This window comes from Aphelocoma coerulescens, chromosome 28, assembly GCF_041296385.1.
Source record: "Aphelocoma coerulescens isolate FSJ_1873_10779 chromosome 28, UR_Acoe_1.0, whole genome shotgun sequence".
NCBI lineage: Eukaryota > Metazoa > Chordata > Aves > Passeriformes > Corvidae > Aphelocoma > Aphelocoma coerulescens.
The window spans coordinates 3280415-3292807 of NC_091041.1; the positions used below are offsets into that span (position 1 = coordinate 3280415).

At 52.4% G+C, this 12393-nt stretch overlaps 1 protein-coding gene and 1 long non-coding RNA gene across 7 annotated transcripts in view; both read left to right on the forward strand.

Moving 5' to 3' along the window:
- Positions 1-987: 987 nt before the first annotated feature.
- Positions 988-7987, forward strand: LOC138099667 (uncharacterized). The gene is made up of 3 exons (XR_011146753.1): positions 988-1914; positions 5203-5913; positions 6397-7987. It is a non-coding gene; the product is annotated as an uncharacterized lncRNA (long non-coding RNA).
- Positions 7988-9476: 1489 nt separating this feature from the next.
- Positions 9477-12393, forward strand: part of LOC138099728 (DNA-binding protein RFX2-like) — a 63711-nt gene continuing 60794 nt past the window's right edge. For 3 of the 6 annotated variants that reach the window (XM_068997179.1, XM_068997181.1, XM_068997182.1), the window contains exon 1: positions 9515-9594. The gene's annotated coding sequence lies outside the window, so the exon portion shown is untranslated. Of the gene's footprint in view, positions 9595-10047; positions 10493-12393 lie in introns of those variants that run through there. The other 3 variants (XM_068997183.1, XM_068997176.1, XM_068997177.1) reach the window with 3 other exon arrangements.

Sequence of the window (12393 nt, forward strand, 5' to 3'; positions counted from 1 at the left end):
CTGGTGCCAGGCCAAGAATTCCAAGCCGTTGTTTTTTTCCCTGTGAATTCTTCTCTGCCTCCTCCCACTGCCCAGAGACATTCCCCACTCACACAGGGAGGGGAGGGTATGGTTCTCACCGTTCAGCTGATGAGCAAACCTGAGGAATATGTAATTAGGGAAGCTCCTGCCAGAAGGTCAGGCTGCAGCTGGAGCAGCAGCAGGGCCAGAGGACAGAGCCGTGCTGGCGATATTGCAGCTGTAAAACAGCATCAGCACAGCAAGACTGGGGTGCCAAGGCAGCCTCAGGAGCCCTGCACTGTCCTCTGGCCCAGGCACCCCCAGTTCCTGCTGTGTTGGCTGTTTCCCATTTGCACTTTGAGCCTTCCCTTGCAGCTCCTCCACGCTCCCATCTCTCCCCAGCTGTCTCACCTCCTCCTCTCTGCAGCCCCTCCAATGTGGCTCCGCTCTCATTCAGACAGTGAATTTATTTTGAAGAGGAAGACAAAGGAGCTGTTGGTGAGATCTGTAAAATTCACAGACTCCTGACCCTCACACTCCAGCCTGCCCTGATCCTCAGCCAGGACCTGCTGTGCTGATGAGGGGCACAAAATTCCCAGTGAACCAAGGAGAGCTCCAGGGGCACAGCCCAAAGGTTAACTCAAGTGGCAAGAGTCTATTTTTGGCCATTCCCTGAGCCAACAAATTACCTCGGGTGAGCGGCTTTTTTAGTGCTCCCTGTGTCCTTGCCCATCAAACCGAGGTTGCATCACTCCCAAGATAGATCCTGTGGTGGTTGCTGAACTCCTGCTGGTTCTGGGGCCAAAGGGGACCACGCTGGTGGTGAGGGACCAGGTTAGAGCAGAGATGAGCCCAGGTGGTCCTGGGGCAGCCCTGCCGCAGGCAGGAGAGGGGTTAATACTGTGGAGTTATTATTGATTGGTGATAACACAGCCCTTTATAAACAAACAGGGAGTTGTTAGGCTTGGAATAGCAAATGCACCGGAGTGACTGGGTCTCTGGTCAAACAGCTCCTTTGCTGGCTCTGTATTTGCCAGGAATTAACTCCTAGGGAGCCACGGGGTTCTCGCTTTCTGAGGCACCAGGAGCAAGGTGGCTCCAGCAGCTCCAGGAAAGTGAAGGAACCAGGACCAGGACAAGCTGGCGGTGACCCAGTGGAGAGCAGCTCTGCAGGGAGGGGATTACAAACCCAGGAGGGACAATGGGACCCTGGGAGCATTGGGAAGAGTGTGGCCAGCAGGATAGGAGTGATCCTGCTCCTTGGTCCTAGTGAGGCACATCTGGAGCAGTGTCCAGTGTTCAGTTCTGGCTCCATGGTTCAAGAAAGACAAGCAGCGACTGGAGAGGATCCAGCAGATGCCACAAAGATGATGAGGAGTCGGGAGCATCTCAGATGAGGAGAGACTGTGGGAGCTGAGCCTGGTTAGTCCAGAGAAGAGAAGGCTGAGAGAGGATCCCATCAATGCATATAAAATATCTCCAAGGCGGGTGCAAAGAGGATGGTGCCACTGCTCGGTCGTGCCCAGTGACAGGACGAGGAGTAATGGGCACAAACTGAAACACAAGACAAACACCTCAACATGAGGAAGAACTTTATGTTGAGGGTGGCTGAGCACTGGAACAGCTGCCCAGAGAGGTTGTGGAGTCTCCCTCTCTGGAGACATCCCAAACCCATCTCGGCGCGTTCCTGTGTCACCTGCTCCGGGTGACCCCGCTTTGGCTGGACTGGGTCATTTCTTGTGGCACAAGAACAAGAGGGAGGAGGTGGCTGCAGGTTCAGCAGCCTCTAGCTCTGCTGATAACACAGGCTCGACCTCAAGGGGAGGACCAAAACCTCCACAGAATCCATTTTGCTCCTGTTGGTGAATGTGTGGTGAGAACGCACACAAAGCCTTCAGTTCATGGTCTGCTGGGGTGAGTTACAGCAGTGTCTGGGCTCTCTGTGCTGGGATGTTACAGATTTTTGCCTCTGTGATAAAAGTCACTTTTTTCCAAGTGTAGACACCTTCCTGGAGGGGTTTAAAAGATGTGGAGATGTGGCACTTAGGGCCATGGTTTAGTGGTGGGCTGGCAGTGTTAGATTATTGACCTTGGCGATTTTAAGGGTCTTTTCCAACCTAAATAATTCCATGATATCTTCACACTTCTGCCTCACCTTGACATTTCCAGCTATTTCACATGACTAAGGCAGGGGGAGATGCCAGCAGGGACAGAGCTGTCCCTCACAAGAGCATCAGGATAAGAGCAAAGGCCCAGGATAAAAGCAGACTGGGGCCGTGGGGATTCCAGGTTTGTGCATTTCAAACCACCCCACTGTGGGTAGGGACGCCGGGGCACAGGTTTGGTGGCGAGACACGGGCTGGCTGCTGCTTCTCCTTCACCTCAGCCACGGCTTTCCTGTGCCCTACAGAACATCACCCCAGTGAAATTTCCATTTGCAAGTTCTTTCCTTTCCTACCTCAAGCAAAGCATCATCCCTTCCTGTGGACACAGAGAGTGGAAATAAGTTTCTTCTTCAGCTTAATCATTCCCCGTACGGAACAAGCCCTGTCTGACCATCTGAATTGCCCAAGACAGTTTACATAATTCTCACTCTTATCACCAGCCCTGGCACTGGATTTGGGAGCTGTTCTGGGCTAGCATTCCTCTGATAATGCTCCCGAATTCCCAGCTCCAGAGTCGCTGGTGGCAAGTGACTCAACCCGAGTTGTTGCACCTCAGGACGTTGACTTGGAAGATAACAGGGCATGGGGGGAAATGAAATATTTCAGCAATTTCCACTTGAAGCTGGACACAAGGAGAAGATGGATGTGATGAGGAAACAGGCTGGAAACCTCGTGGTCACAAGGCAGGAAGGGAGACAGAAGTGTCTTTATACTTGAGTCATTTGTAGACTTCAACTGCTCACGGTGTCTTTCCCATCAAGGCCTTGCAACATCTTTTCTGGTCGTGTGAAAGGGTCTACAGGAAACAGGTGTGGGAAATACTGGAAAACCCCAAAAAAACACGCAGCCCAAAAGCACTCAAACACAACAAAAAGGCACACACACACTAAAATCCCCACCAAATTATGCTCTAGGTTAATATCCAACTCTCAACTGTCATAAATCAGCAAAGCCAAGGACTCATCAGCAGGACACACCAGCTGATAACTGACCTTTATCTGCCTGTCTGTGATTAAATGAGTCTTCTGCAATTCTCATAAACAAAACAGGGCAAAAACTACTTACCCTGGCCTGTAATGGGCATAAACTCCTTTTTAATTTTTTTAAAATACTCATTAAAAACTGCACACTCGTGGATTTTGAACACAGAGAGGGCAAAGGCTGTTTATGCAATATGCAAAGTGTAGTGTGTGGAATACGTATTTATAAAGCCTGAAAAGCAGTGGAGAATTAGGATTTCTTGGCTGTATAATTATTTAGTTTGCTGTTAGATATCACCTCATTTCAGAGGCTGTGCCTATATCCTCTGAACATTAAACCTAAACCCAAATTGCAACACTAACTATGCCCACAGGTAATCCCAGTTTTGGAAAAGAATTCTTTGGAAAGCCATTTGCTCTAAAATGAGATGGATACAGAAGTTGCACGGAGAAGAGTTGCTTGTAACCTCAGAAACAAATCCAACTGCACCACCAGAACTCCAGTAAAAATCGAATTCTGTCTTTTCTCTCGCTGCTGGAGGCCGAGAGCAGCGGGATGCTCCTCCATCCCCAAGCCACGGGACTTGGTGGCAGTGGTGCCACAATGTTTGCCAGGCAGGGCAGGGCTGTGCCCCAGCTGCCCTCCCCACTCAGGCTGTGCTGTAAGCAGGAAAGGGATGAACGAGTGACCAGCAGCAGTGGCACAGAAACGTCCCTTGGTGACATGGGCCAGGTGCTGCCCCAGGAGCCGGGGGGCAACACAAGCTGACAACTTTCTGCTGATGGTTGACTGAGCTGGAGTGAGGTGCGAGACCTCTGCACCTGCAATTCAGCCCGAGATGTTAATAATCCACAGGGCCACTTAATCATTTTCTGTGGTTTTTAATCATGAACTCACCAGAGTAAAACAGTTACAGAGCTTTAAGACTCTCACAGCCACGAGGATGTTGAGCTTCCCCTTGTCAACAAACTGAACCTTTCTGCTCAATATTCAGATTCCAAGCTTCCAGCAGTGTGCCCAGGGGGCCAAGAAGACCAGTGGCATCCTGGCTTGTACCAGTGGCCAGCAGGATCAGGGCAGCACCCTCCCCCTGTGCTGGGCACTGCTGGGGCCACACATCAAATCCTGGGTTGTTTTGGGCCCCTCATAATTAGAAGGACATTGAGGGGCTGGAATGTGTCCAGGGAAGGGAATGGAGCTGGGGAAGGGTCTGATGAGGAGCAGCAGAGGAGGTTGTCTCCAGGTGCCTCAGAGGTTCCTCTTTATTGCCGTGCAGGTGCTGAAGGTGCCACTGCCGTGCGTTTTGCTGATTTTGTGCCCCCTCCCCACCACATCACCCAGGCCCCTCATTCTGATCCCATCCACCACCCCCTCAAGGCTCCTGGTCACTCTGCTCTCAGCCCCTGTGGTTTCCTGAGGAATGAGAGGAGCCTCATTCAAGCTCACTCACCAGAAACCCTGTGCTTGGGGCAGAAATTCCATTTAAATCCTGCACGGGGGCTATTCAGTCACCGAGGGTGTAATTCCACATCTGTTGCCTCCATGCAGGAGCTGTGTTGACAGAAGCTGCGTGGATTTAGTCATATCAACATGACTGCACTTGATTACATCCAAGTTGTGGACACATCCTCCTTCCGTGGGCTCAGGAGGCTGCAGCTCCCTGCAGGGAGTGGCACACACAAAAACCCACAGGCACTGTTTTTTCTTTTCCATGACTTTATCCAGTGTTTTTTGTGGAATTTCCAGGCAGCTACGGCCAAACCAAACAGATAAAACTGCAGATGAATGTTCGGTCCTTTAAATCTCATGAAAGGAAATTTCCAGAGTGGGGTGGGGGGGGGAAGAGAACATTTGGGGTTTTAGCTGTGCTAAAAACTTGTTAGGGGGAAGATGTGAGGTTGAGAAGAGCGACCTTTCCAAATCCCACGTTGTGCAGGGAAGCCTCTGCCAGGGATTGTCGGGATACAACCCAAGTGAGGCAGGAAAAAGAGCACGGGAAGGGCTGAACACCCTCTCTGGTTTCTCCCACCTTCAGCACTCACCTGTTTGCTTCCAGGTTGGAGGAAAACAATGCTCTGGGCCACTGCCAGGACAGGACAGAGCACCCTGTAACAGTCTGGAATTCATTTTCCTGCTGGAGAGACACGTGGGCAGGGCACGACAGGGTACGGTGCCACTGGGGAATTCCAGCACGGCCTTGGCACAGCCACACTCAACAGATTTCTCCATTCAAGCCCAGCCAAAAGCACTGAAGAATGTTGCTGTCTGACCAGCAGCGAGTTTGTGATGCAGAAAACGCAGCCCTGGCGCCGTGCTTGGAGCAGGATCTCACCCAGGGTTATCAACCCATGGGATGTGGCAGCTCCCTGAAGGAAAAGCTGCAGCTTGCACCAGTCCCACTGGAGTTTCATTGGAAATAGCTGGAATGGAGATTTAATCTGTTCCAAAGTGCATCCCTGCCCGCAAAACCAGGACATCTCCCACATGCACCACAACTTGAAATGATCGTGAATGAAGTGATGGTGAGGTTTAATTTTATTGCTGGTGTATTAAAGGGAAAATCCACGCTCACAGGTGAGATGATCCTCGTAACTCGCATGGGATGGTGCTGTTGATCCTGTGGGACAGGGGACACAGAGAGGCTCCAGTTCTGGCTCCAAATGTTCTGCACTGAGCTCACCCAGCAGTAAAACACAGCATGGAGAGAATCCCAGAATCCCAGAATCACCTCCAGGGATGGGGGGGAGCTGGCACAGAAATCTCCCAGGTAGGAAAGTGCTCAGTGGGTTGGTACCTGTGTAGGAATAGGGATTCTCCCGTTTAAAACAAGCAAAAATCCCAAAGGCAAATCTTTAGGGTTTTTTGTTTTCAGTCCTCTGGGGATTTTTTTTACTCAGGAAACAATTCAAAGGAATAGTTTCAGTTAAGGTTTCATTTCCAGCACCCAAAACAATGCTATTTTTCATGGATAAACACAAGATTTCGAAGGATCCCACTACCTTTACAAGGAATTTGCTTTCATCAAAATACTCTTTTTCTGTCAAAACCTCCCTTTAGTGAAATCAAGTCAATCAATGAGATCTCTGGGCGGGATTGGGTTTGAGCTGAATTCCAGTTTGCTTTGAGGAAAGTTTGCCCTCCTGTGGGTAGCAGAGACAGCTGCAGCAAACTGCTCCTCTGAGAGAAAAGAGAAAAATCAAACTTCTCTTTCTTTACCAACAACTTTTTAAAACGAATCTCCTTCCCCCAGACCCCGGTACTGCGTGAGAGGAGTGAGATCTGGCTCATGAACAGGCTGGAAGAAACAAGGCAAAACTTACTGCCTGTGATCAGTTTGGCACAAGAGGTGGCAGACAGGTCCCTAATTAAAAATAACAGCGCTGTGATGATTCCCTGGGATCCCAGCAGGGAACTGCCTGGCTCCCAGCGGCTGCAGGGCTCTCTCCGAGGTGTGCTGGGCATTACCGAGAATTTTCAAGCGTTCAAAAATACGTGGCTGTGGCACTTGGGGACAGGGTTGATGGTGGCCTTGGCAGTGCTGGGTTGCTGGTTGGATTTGATGATCTCAGAGGGCTTTTCCAGCCTTAATGGCTCTGTTGATGCCATGAAGATTTTTGCCTTTTTCTTTTATACCCCTGTTATACCTTTTTACAACTTCTGTATTCCTAGTGCTTTTTGCCTACATTCTTGGACTTGTTTGTCAAGCTGAGAGACTCAACATTTTAGAAGCTTCATAGCCAGGGATCAGTGTGCCCCAGAGGCCAAGGTCCTCTCCAGAACACATTCTGTAAACCAAGACAGAACCAACAGGGGAAGGTTCCTTGGGGAGGGGGGCTCACTTGAGCCTCTCATTGGGGAATCTTTGATAGATATGCTAATTAGTAAAAACCTACAATGTTATACCCAATGTTGAGGAGGGGGACAGAGAGAGAGAGAGACTCGGCAGGGTGCATCTCGATGCACATGACCTGGACGTGTGCACCTAAGGATCCTTAAAATAAACACCAAGGTAAAATCCCTTTCCCCCTTCTAACTGTGTATGACTCTTGATTTTAAGGCCAGGAAAAGGCATCACTGTGATCGTGGGAATTTCAGGATGTTGTTGTCACCTGTGCTTTGGGTTTCACCCAATAATCGGCGCTCTGGGAAGAACAGGAGCACGTCCAAATGCGTTTTACATTTCTTTTCCAGAGGAACAGGCGCTGCTCAGTGGGGAATTGTGCCCTAAAAATTGAAGTGGTAACAGAGCTGCAACAACACACTGGAGGTGATACTAAAGGGGAGAGGACTGAGGAATTTCATTCAGCTCTCGGGAAATTTGAGTGATAATTCAAAATCAGCATGCTGCAATTCAGTGTGGTCGAACCCAATGCACGGTGCTCAAGCAGGAATAAGTGACCACAGGATTAAAAAAATAGCTGTTTATTGCGTGGTTTTTGGGAAAGGCCTAGATTTTTCCAGCGGGAAAACCAAAGGATTGCTTCATTTGTAAAACAAGAGATTGAGGGAAGGAATGAGAGCAACCTTCAAACACACCAGGAGGTTTTAAGGCAAATCTATTAATCTGGCCTCAGTTTCCAGGAGTAAAGGTGGATGTTTATAGGTACTAGATGACTTCTCAACAACAATTCCATCTCTGTTTTCTATTTTACTGTATGTTTCCCCTCACCTAAAAGCTGTCCCTTTTAAATAACCATGGCTTAAGCATCTACAACCCATTAATTTTTCCAGTGTAATTCTTGGGATAATCTCTCAAAAGCAGGAACAGCAACCCCAAATCTGCAGATGGACCACACGCCAACCAGTGCCTCCCATTTATATTGCCTTGCTCAGTCACTTCCTTTTCCAGTAACTCCTTTCCCGAAGTGTTAGGTAAGAAAAGTAATAATCCTGTGGTGTTTGGAGTGAGCTGTGTTATTGGAGTCTCCATGGGTACAAATTCCACACACTTCCTTGGCTGAGGCTGGGACATACTTTTCAGAAAACGTTGCAGAAAAAATACATCATAAAAGCTTTTTTTTATTGCATGTCAGGAAGGTGATCCTGGAAATCGTGAAATTCCTGATGGGGATTTTTCAGAGCAATTGGTGGTGATTCTGCTGAGTTTAACTGTGGGGGAAAACCCATAAAAGCCCCACAAACAGAGATATTTTGTAAGCTTTGTAAAAAATGCTGCTTTCCTTGGCAGCACCTGCATTCAAAAACTATGAGAGCAACCTAGAGCCTGGGTAGGGTTTCACTGACAAAATAAAACAGGACAGGATGTGGGCAGCAGAGGACCATCCAGCCTGGCCTTGGGCACTGCCAGGGATCCAGGGGCAGCCCCAGCTGCTCCGGGAATTCCATCCCAGCGCCTCCCCACCCTCCCAGGGAACAACTCCTTCCCAATATCCCATCCCTCTGGCACTGGGAAGCCATTCCCTGGGTCCTGTCCCTCCAGGCCTTGTCCCCAGTCCCTCTGCAGCTCTCCTGGAGCCCCTTTAGGCCCTGCAAGGGGCTCGGAGCCCTCCCTGGAGCCTTCTCCTCTCCAGGTGAGCACCCCCAGCTCTCCCAGCCTGGCTCCAGAGGGGCTCCAGCCCCTGGGAGCATCCCCGTGGCTTTCTCTGGACTCTCTCCAGCAGCTCCAGGTCCTTCTGTCGCAGCCCCAGCACTGGGCTCGGTCCGTTTGTCCCTAGATGACGATTCGATGTCACAGGGCGCTGCTGCAGCCTCTCCCCTCAGTCCCCCCGAGCTCCGGGCGCTGCCGGGGCCGCGATCCAGGACGGGAGGGGCCGGGCCCGGGGGCGGAGCGCTGCAATTCACCGATATTCCCCCTCAATCCGCCCCAAATCCCCCTTTTCCCACCCGCCCCCGTGCGTTGTTGTCGGTGACGTCACGCCCCGTCGCCATGACAACGGCTTGATGTCATTAACAAAAAAAAAACCAAAACAGCGGCAACGGGAGAAACCGCCAGCCCGCCACTCTGTAATGTTTAACAGCGGGAAAATCAACTTTCTGGGGGTTTTTTTATTGATTTATTGAGGTGAAATCATCGAGGCGCGCGAGCTGACCCCGCCCCCCCCCGCTCCCCCCCGCTCCCCCCCTTCCCTCACCGCGCGCGCGCGCGCGTCACGCGCCCGCCCCGCCCCGCGCCGAGGCGCCAAACCGCGCGCCAACCGATGGCCACGCCCCCTCCGCCACGCCATTGGTCCTCCCGCGCCGAGTCCCGCCCTACCCAATGACGGACAGGCGCTCCACCAATGGACAGGGGCGAAGCGCTGGGCCCGCCTACTGAGGGGCGGGGCTGGGCGGTGACGCGCGGGGCCGGGGTAGCAACAGTTGCCTCGAGACCCGGCGCCCGGCGCCATAGTGACCGTAGCCCTGGAGACTGTTACTTGCCAACGGCGGCAACGCGCGGCCCCGGCGGCCGGAGCCCAGCGCAGCCCGCAGCACCCGGCGGGGACGGCAGGTGAGCGGGGCCGCCCCATGACGGGCTGGATGTGGGACCGCGGGCGGGGGGGGTGGTGCAGGGGATGTGCGCGGTCTCCGCGTCCTCCGCGGGGCCGGTGCGGGCCGGGCCGGCAGCGCGGACCCCGCTTGTCCCGGCGCGGGATGCGCGGTCCCGCCGCGGCGGGGGGCGCCGGTCGCGCCGCCCCCGGAAAGTTGGGAGCGGGGGAGCGGCGGAGGCGGCACCGCCGAACCGCCCCGGGATTCCCCCTCCCCGGGCCGGTGCCGCTGCCCCGGGGCACCGCCCGCAGCGCGGCCCCGCCCGGGCACGGGAACCGACACCGCCCGGCCGGCGGGGGGGGCGCGGCTCCGCCGCTCCCGGCGCGGGGCTTCCCGGAACGCCGCGCTCCCGGCTCCGCGGGCGGCAGGGACGCGGCTCTGCCGGGGGGTCCCACCCGGCTCCGGGGGGGTGCGAGCCCCAAAGTGTCCGGTCAGGGTCGGGAGGGGGCACAGGGCAGCGGCTCCGCTGGGTTCGGAGCCGGCACCCCTCCGTACTGTCCCCGTGCCCTTCTCCGTGCTCTCCCTCTCTCTGTGCTGTCCCCGTCCACCTCCCTGTGCTGTCCTCCGTCCCTCTTTCCCTGCTGTCCCCGTCCCCCCCCGAGCGCTCCTCCTCCTCTTTAGGGGTGGAGGGAGGTGGTTTCAACTCCAGCTCATCCCTGGAGTTTGCCAGAGCTGGGAGATCCCGGCGTTCGCTTTCGTGTCGGTCTTAGAAACGAGGGAAAATCGCAGCGAGACCTATTTGCAAGCATCTGCCGCCTGTTCTTGACGCGGTTTCTCCTGTTTGTTTTGAATAAAGTGTGTTGTGAAACAAGATTCATCTCCTGCTAGAGTGGGATTTTGTGGACCTGCCTCTTTCAAGCGTGAGTTCCTGCTGCCTGATTAAATCTTTCCATTCTTTTTATTTAGACGGCACTCTGAAGCCTTTATTTTGGCTTTGCTATTGAAAGAGGCGAGGCTTACTAATTAAAGAGCAGAATAAATAATAATTTTTAAAAATATTGTTAAATCTACTTTACCTTTTTGCATTTAGAATGTCCTTAAACTGAGGCTTTAACTGGTAGATTAAACTGAGAGCTCAGCTTCAGAATCGTTTAGTCGAGGCTTTTTGCATCTGCTTCTGCCCAAACTTTTCAACTCTATCTTGGTTACAAATCATTTGAGAATGGAGAGTAACGTCTGGCTTAGAAAAAAAAGGGGAAAAAAAATCAGTCTTAAAATACCGACCTTAAGCTCCTGGGCTTCCCTCTCCGCTTCTGCTGTTTCACTTTTCGATGTGAGTTTGCTTCAGTCAGTTTAGGATCAGTTCAGTCTCAGGTTTTATTTTAAAATGCCACGTTTAGTAGAAGGCAGTCTGTGGAAGGGGAGGCATTTTGGGAGGCTCTTTCATGGTTACCTCGGTTCAAGATGGGTTGAATCAACCTCTGTGTCTGCTGAGAGAATTTGGGATGAACAGAGTTTGATTTCTGGGTGGCAGGTGAGGCAAAACCCCCAAGGCAGGACCATGTAGGACTTTGGAAGACCATCCTGTGGGGAGTTGGATACGTGAAAATCTTAGTTCAGGTTTTTAAAAAAAACATCCAGCTGTGTCTTTACCTCTCAGTGTCGCTGTCCTGAGGGATGGGAGATGTATTGGAATTCTGTGAGATGTGCTACATTTGCCTTGGGGTTGCACAGCTGTGGGCAGGCTCTGGGGGTTTGTTATTTTAAGCCGTTGGAGTTGGTGTTCTCAAAGCTGTTCCCGTAACTGTGGGGTTTGGAACTGCTCATCTTTTTAATCGGCATCTGGGTTCTCAGGTAACAACAGGATCTTGGCCTGAAGGCTGAAAGCACAGACAGAAGGGGTTGACAGCTGGAATTTCTTTGTCCCTGCTTGCTTCCTGCAAAACAGGAATGATCCCAGTGTGCTTTGGGGATGGGGATAGGAGCATCCACTGCCACCGAGGAAAGCCAGAGCCAGGTCCCTCGCAGCCACCGGGGACTCCCACAGACAGTCCCTGCTCTGCATCTCCCTGCTGGGCCATTTGCATCTCATGAATTCCTCTCACAGGAGCGTGTCCCTGTGCTGGGGCCCTGTGTGCCAGCTCTGTTCCTGGGGAAGGGTCCGAGCCAGTGGGAAATCCAGAGCACCTGGAGAGGGGGTGAGACCTGCAGGCAGCACACTGGGGCCATGGCCAGCAGCAGTTTGTTCTCCTTTAGCATCAGATTTGCACTCTTAGACTGTTTTGTAGGATTGCCATATAAATTTGTAGGATTGCTTTGTAAAGCTGTAGGATTGCCATATGAATTTGCAGATTTGGCCCATAAATGGAGGCCCCTCCTTCATCAAGGGACTTGGCACCACGCTGAGCCCCTACAGCCGGGCTGGGAGGGAAGTTTGGGGTCACCCATCCCAAGAAGGCTGAGTGTGGTCTAGAGAAAGTCGCTGTTAAATCGTGTATTAGGTATGTGAAGGTACATCAGAAATGCACTTTCTGTGTCCTTTTGTGTGTGTAAACACGATCAGACCCATCCCTGGCAGTGTCCAAGGCCGGGCTGGACGGGGCTTGGAGCAACCTGGGATAGTGGAAGGTGTCCCTGCCCATGGCAGGGGGTGGAACGAGGTGGGATTTCAGCTCCCTTCCAACCCAACCTGTTCTTCTGTGATCATTGAGCAGCCAGTGTCTCTGATGACGTCGTGTGTCCTGGCTTTTTGGTGGAAATGCTCCAACTGAGGGTATTCCCTGCCACTAAAAGTCACTTTCTGCCACAAAATAACTTCGGG